Source organism: Ahaetulla prasina, chromosome 2 (assembly GCF_028640845.1).
Source record: "Ahaetulla prasina isolate Xishuangbanna chromosome 2, ASM2864084v1, whole genome shotgun sequence".
In the NCBI taxonomy this organism is placed as follows: Eukaryota; Metazoa; Chordata; class Lepidosauria; order Squamata; family Colubridae; genus Ahaetulla; species Ahaetulla prasina.
Window position 1 is genome coordinate 61,949,386 of NC_080540.1, and position 18,268 is coordinate 61,967,653.

Below are 18,268 nucleotides of genomic sequence, written 5' to 3' on the forward strand. Positions count from 1 at the left end.
TTGTTAAAACCTTGAAGAAGTCTTTGCAATGAGCAAGACTGCATATGAATGAATTAAAGATCAAGATTGTTAGAAGTAAAAGAAATAAAGTTGGATTGTTTGATCAAAGGTAAAACAATACATGTTTTTATAAAGCTCTTTTAACCCTTTTCAGAATTTTTGCTGACACCAGGACTGAGAAGTTGACAATTTTATGGTTTTTCATATAGAGGGATGGGTTATTATGGGAAGAAAAAATATTTGTAACTTGGTAGGAGTTGATGAGCTATTTTGTTTTTACTTATTGTGATGAACACTGGAAGTCACTTCTTTACATATTTTTTTTTCCTTTATTCTACTTGTTTCCTATTTTCTATTTTTTTTCTTTTTCTTTTTCTTCTCTCTTTTGTTCTCTGTTTATTTGTTCTCTATTTATTTTCTCTCCATCTTTTTTTCTGAGTTTGCATCTGCTTTTCTTATTGTGTTTAAAATCTTTAATAAAATTACCTATGTATATATTTTAAAGGTGATTAGGTGGCTTACAGGACTTGTTTCACTCTTATAATCAACCTGTGAAATATATATAAGCTAAGAAATACAGACTGGCCTGTGATAACAGCTTTCTTTATCTAAGTAGAAATCTAAATCAGGATGTTCTCTGTTTTGCTCTGCTGTTTCCTGTTTGGGCTACCTCCTGAAGAGGCCATATGCAAGAGAAAACTCCATGAAATGTTTTAGTTTTGATCCAACATGAGGAGTGTATATAGATAGCTGCTGTTTTATATGCTTATGTTCTTTATCCTCCTATAATGGAACACAGGTATCACTTGTGCCTCTGTGGCTCAGACTGGTAAGACAGTCTGTTATTAACACAGCTGCCTGCAATTACTGCAATTACTGCAGGTTCTAGTCCCACCAGGCCCAAGGTTGACTCAGCCTTCCATCCTTTTTAAGGTAGGTAAAATGAGGACCCAGATTGTTGGGGGCAATAAGTTGACTTTGTATATAAATATACAAATAGGATGAAGACTATTGCTAACATAGTGTAAGCGGCCCTGAGTCTTCGGAGAAGGGCGGGATATAAATGCAAATAAAAAAATAAAAAATAAAACTTAGGAGGTTTTTCTGCTTTTTTGAGCCCATTTTCTGTAGAAGACAACCATTCTAAAAGGTGCTATAAAACAAAAATAAGTGAGTTAAACTAAAACCATCCCTATCTATTGGACCTGATGGACTATGTGCATACTTCTTAAAAGAACTTTCTACTAATATAGCAGAACCCCTAAGCATAATCTTTGGAAAAGCTTTCATGATCAGTTCCCTTCCCAAACTTTGTTCACTAGCCACGGTTATCCCTGTCTTCAAAAAAGGAGACCCCAGCCTAGTTGAAAATTACAGACCAATATCTCTATGCTGTGTCACCTGCAAAGTAATGGAATCTATCATCAACCAATCCATTACCCTCCACCTAGAAACAAACAACCTACTCTCTAATAAACAATTTGGTTTCAGGAAAAAATTATCATGTAACTTACAACTTCTCCACTGTAAAAACATATGGACTACAAACCTTGATCAGGGCAAAGCAATAGATGCGATCTACATAGACTTCTGTAAAGCTTTTGACTCTGTTGTACATGATAAACTTCTCCTAAAACTAAAATCTTACGGCATTTCAGGACCCCTCCACAATTGGATAACAGCTTTTCTGTCAAACAGACAACAAGTGGTCAAAATTGGCAATGCCCTATCAAATCCTGTTCCTGTCAAAAGTCGCGTTCCCCAAGGCAGCGTTCTTGGACCAACACTCTTCATATTATACATTAATGATCTCTGTGACCATATTACAAGTGATTGTGTTCTTTTTGCTGACGACATCAAATTATTTAACACCACCAACAATACAACTACCCTTCAAAAAGACCTTGACTTTGTATCTGAATGGTCTAAAACTTGGCAACTCCAAATCTCAACCAGCAAATGCTCAGTATTACATATTGGAAAAAAGAACCTAAACACTAAGTCCAAGCTTGATGGACATTACCTTACAGATGACTCCCACCCTGTTAAAGACCTTGGAGTTTTCATATCCAATTATCTAAATGCCAAAGCCCACTGCAACTACATCGCAAAAAAGGCTTTAAGAGTTGTAAACATAATCTTACGAAGCTTCTTCTCCAGAAACACTACACTGCTAACCAGAGCTTATAAAACATTTGCTAGACCAATTTTTTTTTTATTTCTTTTTGTCACAACAGTATACACAAACAATTGTCATAGATAAAACAACATATCTTGAAGAAAAATATATATATATATAAGTAAAAAAATATGCATCAACTATATTAATTTGATATAATGAAGGGAACAATAGGACAGGAACGGTAGGCACTTTTGTGCTCTTATGCACGCCCCTTATAGTCCTCTTAGGAATGGGGTGAGGTCAATAGTAGACAGTTTTTGGTTGAAGATTTTGGGATTTTGAGTAGAGACTATGGAGTCAGGTAATGAGTTCCAAGCATTAACAACTCTGTCACAGAAGTCATATTTTCTGCAATCAAGTTTGAAGCGGTTGACATTTAGCTTGAATCTGTTTTTTGCTCTTGTAATATTGCGATTGAAGCTGAAGTAGTCTTTTATAGGAAGGATATTGCAATAGATGATTTTGTGTGTTAAACACAGGTCATGTCGAAGTCGACGGAGTTGTAAGTTTTCTAATCCCAGGATTTCAAGTCTGTTGGTATAAGGTATTTTGTTGTTTTCGGAGGAGTGAAGAACTCTTCTAGTGAAATATTTCTGGACTCGTTCTATTGTATTTATGTCAGAGATGTGGTATGGGTTCCAGACGGATGAGCTGTATTCAAGAATAGGTCTGGCAAATGTTTTGTATGCTCTAGTTAGTAGTGTAGAGTTTTTAGAAAAGAAGCTGCGTAAAATTAGGTTTACAACTCTTAGGGCCTTTTTTGCTATGTAGTTGCAGTGGGCTTTGGCATTAAGGTCATTTGATATGAGAACTCCAAGATCTTTGACAGGGTGGGGTTGTCAGTTAGGTAATGTCCATCAAGTTTGTACTTGATGTTAGGGTTCTTTTTTCCAATATGTAAGACTGAGCATTTGCTGGTTGAGATTTGGAGTTGCCAAGTTTTAGACCAATCGGAAATTAAGTCGAGGTCTTCTTGAAGGGTTGAAGTATTATTAGTGGTATTAAATAGTTTGACATCGTCAGCAAAGAGAACACAATAACTTGAGATTATTCTTGAATATAGCTCGCCTGTCTGGAACCCATACCACATTTCAGACATCAATACAATTGAAAGTGTCCAGAAATATTTTACAAGAAGAGTTCTCCACTCCTCTGAATACAACAAAATACCTTATGCCACCAGACTTGAAATCCTGGGTTTAGAAAACTTAGAACTCTGCCGCCTCCGACAGACCTGTGTTTAACTCATAGAATCATCTATTGCAATGTCCTTCCTGTTGAAGACTACTTCAGCTTCAATCACAATAATACAAGAGCAAACAATAGATTTAAACTTAATGTTAACCGCTTCAATCTTGATTGCAGAAAATATGACTTCAGTAACAGAGTTGTTAATGCTTGGAATACACTACCTGACTCTGTGGTCTCTTCCCAAAATCCCCAAATCTTCAACCAAAAACTGTCTACTATTGACGTCACCCCACCCCAGGTCTATAAGGGACGTGCATAAGAGCACAAAATGTGCCTACCGTTCCTGTCCTATTGATTCCTTTCATTATATTCAATTAATATAGTTATTACATACTTATGCTCATTTATATGCTTATATATTATATAGTTATTTTCATGCTTATGCTTATATATACTGTTGTGACAAAATAAAAAATAAAAAAAATCTTCAAAAAAAAAGAGTTGGCAAACCAGTTTTGTTACACAAATTCAAAGTTGAAGGACACTGAATGAGAAACAATAGCCTTTGGCAAAATCAGGTACTCTATTGGCAGAGAGAAATTATCATCAGACAGCAGTCCAAATGCAAGTATTACAATGTGTCCCAAAAAACTGAATTCATCAGGTGACATTGTTTTGTAAAGCAAATCCCATTAAAGCTGTTGCCAGATCACAATCTAAACATTTCCTCCGTATGGTGGGAATAGATCATCAGGTCACTAGAGATTCTCCCTTAGATCCACCCTTTGCATGTCCTTTTCTTGGCTTTTGTGCTGCAGACCTGGAATCCTGCTTGCTAAGCCAGGCGAACAAGAAAGGCACACAATGGCCAGGACTAAATAAATAGCAAACAAACGAACTAGAGGCTGAAGGTCTATTGAACACATTGTGTTCGGTTGAGGAATGGAAATTTAGTCCAGAGTATCTGACAAGTTCTTTCCATCGCTGATTAAATCTGAAGTCTAATCATCTTTCATTTTAAAAGTAAATTATACCTTGCATGAAGATTATGTACAGAATCTATGCCAGGTGTGTAATATTCTATATATGATCTCTGTTGATATCCTGTGGATGATTTTTTGGACTTTGCAGCCCTATAAATATAAAATATACTTTGGGATATGGAAAGGGCATGATTATAATTTACAATAGTATACATAACACAACTTGGCTGAGCCCAATGTAACACATAAAGAGAAAAATAACTCCAAAATATAAAATGCCTAATTATTTTTTAAAAATGACTTGTCAACCAAATAACTGACACAGGAACAGTCAAAAAGTTACAATAAGTATATGCAATTCGGATGAATAATGTATTATTTTCTTAGAACACTGTATGTTTTTTATTTCCTCTGAGTTGTCATAGCACTTTCCAGATTATATCCAAGTTTGAATGATGCAATTTATTTCTTAGAAAGCTCAGAAAGTTCTCAAAAATGTGTCTTATAACAAGGACACACACGTAGCATTATTTCTTATGCTTAGATAATACTCTTGGTGCAAACATTACTCTTGCATACAGCAAGAGCATACAACATACAGTATACTGCATTTGACTACCTGTAGTTACTGAATTGCCCAGTGATTCTCAAACTAACACAGGCAACAATTTATTGCATTTTTTATCTAGGGTGCAAGTTGTGGAAATGTTAATGGAAAATTACTGAATGATGGCCTTAAGGATATCGCAAGATACACACAAGAACTTCCCATTTTCTCTTGATTTGGGGATCCTCCTATGACTACCTGGCTGGCAAAAATGACAAAAATAATCCTCATTTTTTAGCCAGATGCTCTGAGATTGTTGGAGTCCAAACCTGGAAGTGAGGGTCTAATGAGCAGCTGAAGTCAATGTCAACAGTTCATCTGATGATGGTCACATCATATGTAAAATTGTGACTTGGAATATGAGAGCAATAAGTGGTAAAAGAAAGAATGAAAAAATGAGAGAAAGGGGGGAAATATCTTATATGTTTGTGAAACTAGAAAAAAAGGTGAAAGATCTAAGGTGTCAGCAGGAAGCTGGTCTGATCTTGTGGAATGGACTAACATGCAAGGAACTGAAAATGTAAGTTTAAAGCAATAGCACCTAGACATATATACTGCTCCATTGTGCTTTACGGCAGGGGTGCCCAACTTGGCAACTTTAAGACTTGTGGACTTCAACTTCACAAGTCCACAAGTCTTAAAGTTGTCAAATTTGGAGACCCCTGCTTTACGGCACTCTCTTGAGTAGTTTAAAAATGTCAGAATAAAGCCCCTAAAACCTGGCTCCCTGTTTTATTGACCTCAGAAGGATGGAAGGCTGAGTTATCCTTTAGCCAGTCATGATCAAACTCCTGGCTATGGGTAGAGTTAGCCTGCAATACTGCATTCAATGATGATGATGAAAGAACTAGGAATGAGTTTGGGGAAGAATTGTGCAAGTCTCTGAATGAATAAGTTCCAGAGGAAAATTATTCTGTTAGGTGATGTGAATGGAAAAATAGAAATGAAATTAGGTAATATAGAAAAAGCAGACTAATTCTGATACAGGTAGTCCTCGACTTACGACCACAATTGAACCACAAATTTCTGTTATTAAGTGAGACATTTGTTAAGTTAATTGGGTCCCATTTTATGACCTCTCTTGCCTCGGTTGTTAAGTGAATCGCTGCAGTTGATATGTTAGTAAACCAGTTATTAAGGGAAACTGGCTTCCCCATTGACTTTGCTTATTAGAAGGTCGCAAAAGGTGATCACATGACCCTGGACACAGCAACCATCATAAGTATGAAGCAGTTGCCAAGCACCTGGATTTTGTTCACATGACCATGGGGATGCTAGAAAGGTTGTAACTATGAAAAAGGGTCATAAGTCACTTTTTTCAATGCCATTGTAACTTTGAATGGTCACTAAACTAACTGCTGTAAGTTGAGGACTACCTATACAGAAGGCAATTAGTGGGTTTTTTTAAAGTTTTAGAACTTCTACTAAGGACACACATCTCTTTTTAGATTGCCCACATTTCAGTGATTATATCTCAATTTAATAAACTGGGATATGAAGAATGTTCTGGCTGCCCATGTAATTCTTCCCTTCACATGAAAAAAACCTTAACTTATTCTATTAACGGTAGCTCTTTTTTTTTTTTTTTTTTTTTAGTCTGAAACGGAAATTATAATTAACAGGTCCAGAGCAAGCCAGGTTGTCGGCAATGGCTTCAAAACAAAGCCTCATTTCCAAACTCTCTTAATGAGCATGTTTCCATATCATCCGAAGACCGAAGATACTTTCTGACTCCCCAGCAGCTCTTCCCACGGGACTAACTCCTCCCACGAGACTCTGGTTTGTGTAGTGTAGTGACTCAGCTTTTTCCAGAGTTTAGCACAAGGAGGTACACTTAATTTGACCTCTTTTGTTAGAGTTTGCCCCCCATCCCAAGTGCAGGGATAAAATATTTGCCTTCGATTTTGGCTGATTTTTTTTCATTTTGGGGTCTGCATAGCAATAATTAAAATGGTGACTTAAATCTAGCATAACCTAAAAGAATCATTTCATCCCTTGACCACCAGCTTGTTCCACTCAGTGAGGCAAAATATGGATTTCCCCCCCTGACTTGTTTTAAGAGGAATAATCCAGATTCCTTCGTTCACACATCAAATTTAACAAACCATGGATGAAGATATCCATGTCTGATCACAGGAAAAAGCTGTTGGGCTGAGGGAGTCGATAATCAAGTTCTTGTAATGGATGAACAGACTCAGGATGACTTTGAGCATCAGATTTAACCATGGTAAGTATTTTCAGCAAGACACATAAACAACTACCGGTAGCAAAATGTTATTTTAAACTTGTTCCATATTTTTCTCCCACCATTTTTTGAAAGAGTTAGTTAAGGCTTATGATAAAATAATAGCCTGAGGGGCACTTCGTATCGGCTCTTCTTTGCCTCCAAAGGGAAATGAAATATTGTAAAGAACAGGTATCCCATTCATCAGGTAGAAATAAAACGAAGACTCCCTGAAGATCTCTCTATGTTTGCTTTTCTTTTTCAATTCCTGATAAAAATTGCCTTAACTCAGCTAAGACCCAGATGAGAGGAATATTAGAAATGAAGATTTCAAGGACATACTGATTGTGTGTGTACAGTTCAAACCATAAAGGAGGTGTCTTAACTTTTACCAATATTTTCTTAAAGAAGCCTTATAGCAGCCCCTTTCTTATTGTTTAAAGTCTTAAGGCTTTGAGTAGAGACTGAAACACATCTGTTAGTCTTCTAGAACTTTTTGACTCTGCAATCGTGTTCTATTGGAGCCTTTATGTAGATGCCTCCATCATTCAGAGTAAGGGGAGTATAGATTGCCAGACAAAAATGAACCAGATGTTCACCTACTGTATTTTTCCACACTATGCAAAAATGCACTTTAATCACTATTTTATACTGATCTAAAGCTATGTTCCAGCCTCAAATTAACTGGGATTAAATGTAGACCATTTCAGCACCGAAAGCAGAATGGTTCTGTTGATGTGTAACATGTTGTCATAACTCCAGCAAAAGAGGTCAACATTATTTAAAGGAGACTGAAAGTTGGAAATAGGATAGCATTCTAGAATAGCTGAAATATTTGGCTTAGTGGTACAAAATAAAGCAAGAGATAAGCCTAATAGAGCTCTGCCAAGAACATTTAATATTTATAACAAATACTTTTTATAACAAATATTTTGTCTAATAAACACTCTTCCAATAATTAAAAAATATTTTATAATTGATAACATCAGATGTGCAACAACATCAATTTGACTATAAACTTCACAAGCAGAAATGGATAAATTCTATTCAGACAGTAAAAATCAGAGAACAACTGAAAAACTCTACTGTCTATTCAGACAGTAAAAACCAAAACCTGAAATAGTCTAGTATTCTCTTCTCAACTGGCTAAGCAGATGCAAACGGAATGCCTACAAGCAGGATTAGAGTGCAATTACACGCTCTTCCCCATGTTCTCTGCAGCTGGGATTTGAGGATTCATTGCTTTTATAGTCTGATACAGAAGCAGAATTCCTCAAGTTAGGTATACTATCTAGAATTCTGGAAGTTGTAGTTTCTAATTATGTAGAGCTATTGAGTTGAGAAATTTTACACAATCATATCATAAACAATAGCCTTTATCTCATCCACAAAGTGACCAGACAATTTAAAATGATTTTATCTGTTTTTTCCAATATGTGTTCTGTCTTCTAAAAGGCAGCACACAACTGTTTGACTGCTAACTTTGAGAGCTGCTCTAGTGTTTGTGCTTCATGTGGCACCAATACATATGTTACATCCCAAAAGACTTCAACATATATTGACAAGTATGCTGGCTGTTCAAGTATGCTGGCTGTTCCTCAGTAGAGGTCAACTAACCCCAGAGGTTATATTCCTGAAGTGGAGGAAAAGGAACAGAAACCTCACCTTGGAATCCAAAAGATCACTTGATATTTCAACAAGTGAAAGAAAGCCTTTCTCTCTAAACGGAAAATGGAATAAAATGCATGACCATGATGTAAATAAAGGAAGGAGTGTGGTTCAAACACCTAAGCTACTGCCAAAACGTGCTCAAACCGTTTAAGCAATTTTTTCAAGGCCTAAAAAGTTATACAAGAAACTTAATAGAAAATGCTCTTAGCAGGTATCAGATCAGTTACCTAGACATTTTTCCACTAATTTCCTAAACTTTGTTTTTACAACACATCACTTTGGCTCACAGAATATGCATGTGCAGAAAGAAAAGGTGTTTGGTCCTGTAGATAGCATTCAGACATGCTTTGCCTCCCCAGATACTTTTCTTCTTCTAGGCCTCAGTTTGCAGCAGCTACTATTATTTAAATCAACCTTTTGGACACCAGGGACTGGTTCTGTGGAGAGAGGTTTTTCCACGGATTGAAGGGGGCATGGTTTAATGTGCTGCTTTCATTCCACAGATGGGGCTTCACTTCTTTGCATGGCAGTTGCTGGCATGCCGCAAATTGGTTCTGGTCCATGGACCATGGATTGGGGACCCCTGCTTTAAATGAACTGCATCACAGTGCTTGTCATTCACAGCCCTGCCATATTGTCATCTGTCTACAGGGCTTGTTCTTGTCCGATTCATTCCAGGTATAAAACTGGTCTTCTGCCCACTTATTTCCAATCTCTGAGCTGGGCTTCAGGATAAACACCAATCTGTCCAGAATTCTTTGACTGTGGCACCCTCTTTCTTCCTTAAACTGGCAAAGTTGTATTTCTTATCTTAACCAAGTCTTCCAGGTATCTGGATTGTTCTATCAGGCATGTTTGGTTTTTCTGGTCTGCAGGAAATTGGGTATTACCCATCTCAATACTTACGAGACCGCCTGCTGTTACCTTATGCCTCCCACTGACCCGTACGCTCTCACAGAGAGGGTCTCCTCAGGTGCCGTCCGCCAAACAGTGTCGGCTGGCGACCCCCAGGAGTAGGGCCTTCTCTGTGGGAGCATCAACGCTCTGGAATGAACTTCCCCCTGGCCTACGTCAAGTACCTGATCTTCGGACCTTCCGTCGTGAGCTAAAAACACACTTATTTATTCAAGTGGGACTGGCATAATAGTTTGATTTTAAATTGGGGTTTTATTAATATTTTTAAAATTTAAATTTAAAATTTAAAATTATCAGCCTTTGTAATTTGCTATGTTTTTAATTGTTGGTTTTAATTGTATATATCTTGTTTCTTATCTTTGGCTGTACACCGCCCTGAGTCCTTTGGGAGAAGGGCGGTATAAAAATTTGATAAATAAATAAAAATAAATAAATAAATAGGGCAGAAAATTTGTCCTGTGCATTTTTCCACCAATTTTCACAGAATTTTATGAGGCAAAATTTTCAGGATGTGTATAAATCTCATGCCTTTCATTGAATAATTGTCTCTGGCAAACTGAAACTTCCCTGGCTTCTCACACTACCATTACCATTCCAAGGGAAGACAGCAGAAGGCAATTCCTTCTAAGTGGCTTTTCCCATGACACTATGTCAGCCACTGCTATTGGAGACTCCTGGGAGAAGTCTTTGTCAAATGTCTCCTTCCCTTAGGGAAAAAAAGTCCATCCAATTTCATTGGCAGAAATATTGAAAAACTTATTGCTGGATCTACTTCAATAAAGCACTGGTTCAGAGACTAGTCTCAGCTGATATGGTCAGCCCTGCTTCTGACTCCAACAGGATCACTATTAATGACTTATCGCATCTTCTCAAATTATACAGCCATCATTCTGCTGACCTAACCATAATGCAGACAGCTTTGTATCACCTCAGTGATGGTCAAGTGACACGAGAAGGGGTCCCTAGAGTGAAAATGGCCTCCTATACAAATGACACAGGTACCTCTATGTGCTTCAGACTGTTAGAGAACTCAACAGATCAAATTTTCTGTCTGTTCCTCCCGGGTTCCTCTCCATTCTGCAATCACTGTGCCAATTTCCTTGGCTGTTTTGCATCTCGCTTGGCCTCTATTCAGTATTTCCAGAACTAAGCAACAGGAGGCCATGGCTGCCAGGTGTGCCTGGAACTTCTTTTGTTCTCTGGACTACATTCAGCTGCTGTTTACACTTCAAGCCATGCAGCCATATTTCCATGAAGTCAGCAGCGCAAAAAAAAAGGCCACCAGGATAACACAATACACTTTTCTTGCTAATTGTAGGGCCACAGATGTGACCAAGGTTCCTCTGTCCTTTGCTTGGCCTAGAGCCTAATGGTTTGTTGCGTGAAGAAGGCAAAGCAGGTGGTGCCATGCCATCCCTTTTGTTCCAGTGCTTTCGGGAATCATCTCTGCAGCAATATTGCAAAGCCAGTAAATGAGAAAATCTTCACCGTCTTCTTCCAATTGAACAGCTGGGCAAACATTAGGCATAACTGCATGGTGAAGTCAGCACAGCCACGGCAAACAAAAGGTATACACAAAGAGTTGGTCTGTCAGTGTGACCACTTTAATTAACAAGCTAGTCCAAGCCAGTTAATTACTCCTCAGGCCTAAATCCTTTTTGAAATCTGGGGGAACTACTGCACTAAAGAATAAATAATAATGACTGAGGAGCTAGGTTATATTGTCCTTTGCTTGGTTTTAGTGTTTTACATGAAATTTGGTTTGTAAACCATGGTTTATGGTTTTGCTAACTGTTTGACCCAATAAATTGTGATATGTTCAATAAGTGATTACTAGCCCATCTAAAATGATGCACCACTTCCCTTTGGATCAGAGGTGGGTTTCAGCAGGTTCTGACCAGTTCTGGAGAACTGGTAGCGGAAATTTTGAGTAGTTCGGAGAACCGGTAGTAAAAATTCTGACTGGCCCCAGCCCCGTCTATTCTCTGCCTCCCAAGTCCCAGCTGATTGGTAGGAAATGGAGATTTTACAGTAACCTTCCCTTGGAGTGGGGAGGGAATGGAGATTTTGCAGTATCCTTCCCCTGCCACGCCCACCAAGCCATGCCCACCAAGCCTTGCCATGCCCACCAAGCCATGCCCACCACCTTGCCACACCTACCAAGCCATGCCCACAGAACCGGTAGTAAAAAAATTTGAAACCCACCATTGGGTTTCAATGAACCCACTATACAGTAATTGAGAAATATATACTTGGATTCATTACTGGGTGGTACCCGATTATTCCTGAAATCCTGTACATATTTCATCAGGGATTTCCAAATTCTCCTTTACATAAACCTTAAAGTGATTTTATTACAGATAAAACAATACACATAGATCAATCATTCTCCAATATTATGTAAATAGAAATTTCATCTTCTTTGTGTCACTGAGAAAACCATGCATAAAGATGTGGTAGGATTTAATTTACTAGGGCTAAAGTTTGAAAATGCCGACGAAATGTTTTCTGATTTCTAATGAATCTGAATTCTGTATCACGGCTGACTTGAATGGGCACGAAGAAACTGGGCATAGCTGGGCATCATTAAAGGTAAAAGTAAAGGTTTCCCCTCACACATATGTGCTAGTCGTTCCCAACTCTAGGGGGCGGTGCTCATCTCCATTTCAAAGCTGAAGAGCCAGCGCTGTCCAAAGACGTCTCCATGGTCATGTGGCCGGCATGACTAAATGCCAAAAGCGCACGGAACACTGTTAGCTTCCCACCAAAGGTGGTCCCTATTTTTCTACTTGCATTTTTTACATGCTTTTGAATTGCTAGGTTGGCAGAAGCTGGGACAAGTAACGGGAGCTCACTCTGTTATGTGGCATTAGGGATTCGAACCGCTGAACTGCCGACCTTTCGATCGACAAGCTCAGCGCCCTAGCCACTGAGCCACCGCATCCCTTTTTTTTGCCTCATAGCAAATGGGGGGATTTATTCAGTCATTTTGGATTATCCCAGTTGTCCCTAACCTAGGAATTGGCTAGGAATTGTTTAAATCCAACAGAATTGAGTCTGTTGGTTGGGGAAAGTCCGTCTCTTGTGCCTAGCAGATTCTTTCTCCCTGATCCTTTTAAAAGGAATCTCCAGGGACCGAGGCTGGGATCTTCTACATGCCAGGCAGGTGCTTTTGTCACTAAGTTATAAAGACTCCCTCCACCACTCCATTTCATTTCAACAACTGCACTGGCTGAGAATGTAGCATTCTTTTTTTAGAAACTACCCAATATAAATCACCTAATGTAAACAAGGCGGTTGCAGAGAAAGGGGACTTTACTTCGCATTTCCCCTCAGGGGCCTCTCCTCTCCCTTTCTCATCTTACAGTTCTCGAGCCTGTTTCCTGGTGCTCAGCCTGGCCCTTTTGCTTCCTTTCCCCTCTTGGAATGCAGCTGGCACAAGCCGATGCCTTTAGAGCCACCGCACAAAAAGAAACTGCTCCAGCCAAGAGCCGGGAAAGACAATCCTCGCTCAGTGAGAATAAATCATCTCCCCTCCCTCTGACTGAGGACACTGGGCTCCGTTTTAGCAAGGCGCTGTTAAGGCAAGCCCGACCGGCTGCCAAGAAGGAGAGCCCGCAAACAGAAAACAGCCCGGGCTGTTTCTACCCAGCCAGTGAGAAGTAAACAAAACCCAAGGCAAAGGGCAGTCTGCATCTGGGTGGCTTGCTGGAATCGTTGATCTTTGTAGATACAATGGGGCGTTGTTGCTGCTGCTGCTTGCTTGCTTCCCCTTTTTGAAAAGAGCCGATTACATAACCTGTTGTGCAGATAATTCATTCTATAGCCACCTGGCTAGGCCCCAGGGCCTCTCCCTTGAGGTTGCAAAGAAAGAACATTTTGCTGCTATCAACAGCTGGAATTCCTAGAAGTGAAGTGGGGGTGGGGGGAGAAGGCAAAAAGGTTGCACAAGGACCAGGAACGAGAAAAAGCAACAACATTTTTAAAAAATTAATAATAAAAGGAGATAGGTTCTTAAAAGTTACAACAGGGAGGGGATGGGAGTAGTGTAGGAATTTAGCACCCACCCCCCTCCTAGAAGAATGAAATATTCTAGGAAATATTTTAAAAAGCAGAATATTATACCTTCCTGGATGAGAAATGGAGAAACATATTTTAAAGACAAAGGAGCTCCCTGCAACTTCCTGACTCCCCCCCCACCTTTGTCAATGGGCCATTAAAAGCCTCAGCTAAGCTCACTCATTCTCCCCACCTTTGTCAATGGGCAATTAAGGCTTCAACCAAGCTCACTCAATCCCCCCATGATTTGCAACACAATACAACTGAAACTCACCACATGGCAAGGCTCAAGCAAGCTTGAGAGACAGCCAGCAAGGCTAGCTAAGACCCCCACCCCCTGGGAGTCTGACAACCAATCAGGATACTCTTCCTGTGCCCCAGAAAGGTCAAAGCTCAGAAAAATCATAAAACCAGGGAGCACACAGGATCTCAGGCCTTTTTCTGTTCAGGATCTCAAGCCATGTGATCCTGACCACCATTAAACCATCTTTCCAAGCAGCCTCCATGTTTCCAGTGTCTTTGTCCCCACTTGGAACTGAACCCAGATGGATATTTCTTCCAACAATAGGAAACATAAAAGGACTCTCAGGGGCTTTGAGAGTAATTGTTGCCAACCATGAATTTATCCTGTCTTGATTTTTTCTTCTCAAGAGAAGAAGGACTCCATGACTGCTGTGGCTTGCTGACTAAGCATATACCATTTGTTATTTTCTTTCCTAAAAGAATTCTTCTTCCCCCAATGTTTTGCTTCTCTCCCTCTCTTTTTCTCTTTCCTCCCTCACCCCCCCCTTACCTTGTTATTCTTAAAGCAGTGGTGGTAATTTCAGGGCTGAAAGGAAGAGTTCTTCCCTTCTGAGTGTACAATTCAGGAGAAAAGAGGTACCTTTCTCTTCAAAGGTAATAGTGGTGAATCTGTTAGAACAGTGGTCTCCAACCTTGGCAACTTTAAGACTCGTGGACTTCAACTCCCAGAAAAGAAAAGCTGGCTGAGGAACTCTGGGAGTTGAAATCCACAAATCTTAAAGTTGCCAAGGTGGGAGACCCCTGAGTTAATACTCAAGAATACCAATACAGGTAGTCCTTGACTTACAACCTTACTTACTTACTACTTACAAGTGAGCCCAAAATTTCCATTGCTAAGCTAGAAAGTTGTTGAGTGTGTTTTGTCCCACTTTAGATCTTTCTTGCTACAATTATTAAGTGAATCACTGCAATTGTTAAGTTAGTAACACGGTTGTTAAGTGAATCTGGCTTCCCCATTGACTTTGCTTGTCAGAAGGTCACAAAAGATGATTACATGACCCTGGGACATTGTCATAAATACATGCCAGTTGCCAAGTGTCCAAAATTCTGATCACATGACTACAGATATGTTGCAGCAGTCACAAGTGTGAAAAGTGTCACAAGTCACTCATTAATGAAATGCTTGTAGGTTGAGGACTAATTCTATATTGAAAAATTAAGACCAATGCCGGCTGGGGGAATTCTGGGAGTTGGAGTCCATACCACGTAAAGTTGCCAAGGTTGAGAAACACTGCTCTACAGAATTCTCTTGATCGCTGGTCATGACTTCTCTTCAAGATAATGAACGGCAGAGCCTAAAATGTTTTACACACCTTGAAGCCATTGTTGGACATGTTGCAATATGGTGGGAAATGTTTTATAACATTCAGCTAACTTTGATTTAAAAATATCATAGTGCCTTTTTCTAGTGGCATCTAAATACAACATAGATGCCATATCCTTTTTCTATGGTAATCCCATTATGTTGTTTTTGTCTTTTCCCCAGCCCATGAATGAGATACAATCCTAACTGCATTAATGCTAAAACTTCATTTCCCTTTAAGTCAATAGCATGCAACAGCCCTTACAAAGGATGTACATCAGAGGTGGATTTCAGCCGGTCTGATCAGTTCTGAAGAACCGGTAGTTGAAGTTTTGAGTAGTTCAGAGAACTGGTAGTAAAAATTCTGACTGGCCCCACCCCCATGTATTCTCCGCCTCCCAATTCCCAGCTGATTGGGAGGAAATGGGGATTTTTGCAGGACCTTCCCCTGGAGTGGGGTGGGAATGGAGATTTTACAGTATCCTTCCCCTGGAGTGGGGTGGGGATGGAGATTTTACAGTATCCTTCCCCTGCCACGCCAACCAAGCCATGCCCACAGAACCGGTAGTAAAAAAATAATAATCCCACCACTGATGCACATCAGCTGCTCTCTGCCTGCCACCATTACTGAAAGCACAGTCAACTGACCAGTACTGATGGGATCAGAGTGTGGCTTATTGGGCATTTTGGTTCATATAAAGGCATGGTTCCTCCTCTTTAGACCCTGCTCAGTTCTTGCTGTTTGGATCTCCTTGCTCTAAGATAAAAGCAACTCTGTGCAGCTGATCTATCAAAACTGTATAACACAGGAACTCTTCAGCCAGCAGTACCGCAAGTGCATCAATCCTGGGATCCTTACCAGTCTAGCAAAAGATTGAAATAGCATAAGAGTGAAATGATGGGATTAATTTTTCTCCCTGACTGCCACCAAAACAGAGCATGAAGGAATGGAATGTAGATAGCAGCATAGGAAGGAAGGAAGGAAGGAGAGGGAGGGAGGAAAGGAAGGATGGAGGGATGAAGGGAGGAGGAAGGACGGACAAAGGGAGGGAAAGAAGGAAGGGAGGGAAGGAAAGAAAAAGGGAGGGAAGGAAGGAAGGAAGGAAGGAAGGAAGGAAGGAAGGAAGGAAGGAAGGAAGGAAGGAAGGAAGGAAAATCCTAAAGACAAATACTACTTGTGACTGAGCTCCCTGGGCTACTGCTGCTCTTCCTCCTCATCTTCTTATATCAGGATGGAGGAAGACAGCAAAAAAATTGGCTTAGATGTGATGGAAAAATCCTGATGTATTCCTATCCCAATTCCCCCCCAATGCTGTGATGGATGTGGATGTTTCCCCCCACCACTGGTGATGTGCAGAAGAAAACAGGCAGCAAAGCAAGGGGGCAACAAACAATCTTATTGCTTATTACATGCTGCACACATAAAAAGAAAACACCTGTTCAGTCAAAACAAAATAGAGGATAGTGATCAGCAATGTGGGCAGCAAATTTCATGCCGGCATTATTTTTTGCCTACTCAACATTAGGTGGTTAGCACTTATCTCAGCATTTATTCATGGGCTAGTGATGAGTTAAGGGCAATGCCCATGGGGTCAAGGGGGCAAAATATACCTTAATCTTTGTTTTAAGTTTCATTTGCTACCCGTGGCAGAACTGGGAGAGTGTCCTTGGATGCAGAAGGGAACCAGATCTCAGCCTCTTCCTTTTTCTGATATTAGCATAAAATGTTCCAAAGGCTTTCAGAAATGTTGCTTTCTAAATTATCAGGTAGCTGGTTTAAGTGAAAACGTCATTCTCCTCTATCAAATCTCTACACCTCTGTCAATCCTTCTTTCTCTTCTTTCTCCTTCAGTAGTTGCTTCAGCCAGGAAAGTATGTGCCAAGTTGCCCAAGAACATAAAAGTGCTTTGAAAATTACACCCTAGTTACCTATTGCCCTCTAAGAACATTGCTCTCTCCCAGCCAATGTGTTCTTCCCAGTTTTTGCAAGGGATTCTTCTCTGACCATCAGATACCTTAAGGGGCAAGGTCACGGATTCAAAAATTAAGCTAAATACAAAAAAGATGATCCCAGACTTTGCAGACTCTTCTAAGGGTTCTCTAATGATATCTCCTGGGCCCCAAGAGGGTAATTTTAAGGTTTTGCCCTCATAGACCTGACATTCCACTTCAAAAACTTTCACTGCAGGAGTATAAATTATATATCATCATAAGGGAGAGATGGGGTAACTAATTGGAGGGTGCTGTAGAAGTTTGTATAAACACAGGCCCATAGAGGTGGTATTTTTATCCTTCAAATAATACGTAAAATTATTTTTTTACTGTGCTAGAGCTAAAAAAAGGCAAACAAATCTTTTTTTTTTTTTTTTTTTTTGCTGTTCTGGACATGAAATAAACTCCTGAGCATTTCTATTACGATCCAGTTTTCCCTGTGTGTTTCACCCCCATTCAACTGGCATTAGGAAGCAAAGACAGGCAACGTTTCTAACACTGTGGCCTCCTTCAGAATGCCAGGCTGTCCATAAACATCTGAGAGTGAAAGAAGGCTGAAATGTCCCAAGAGCTTTATAAAATGTTCTTTGCATAAATACTTTGAAAGGCTGAGGCCAGGAAGAGGAAGAGGCAGAGGAGAAGGCAACTCGCAATTCCTTGTTTGTCAAAAAATAAAGTAGGAGTGGCTGAGGGCCAGTGTGCTGGAAACAGCAGCACATGACACAACAGCATTGTGTGCTAAATCAGAAAGATTTAGTAAACAGAAGGATTTAATAAACTTCAGATGAAAAACAAGAGACCCGGCCAAGATTAACCCAACAATATTCATAGCATGATG

At 39.8% G+C, this 18,268-nt stretch overlaps 1 protein-coding gene across 2 annotated transcripts in view; it reads right to left on the bottom strand.

The window, feature by feature from the left end:
- The window catches only part of NCKIPSD (NCK interacting protein with SH3 domain), a 148,444-nt gene that overhangs the window by 129,540 nt on the left and 636 nt on the right, over positions 1-18,268 (bottom strand). The window lies entirely within an intron of this gene.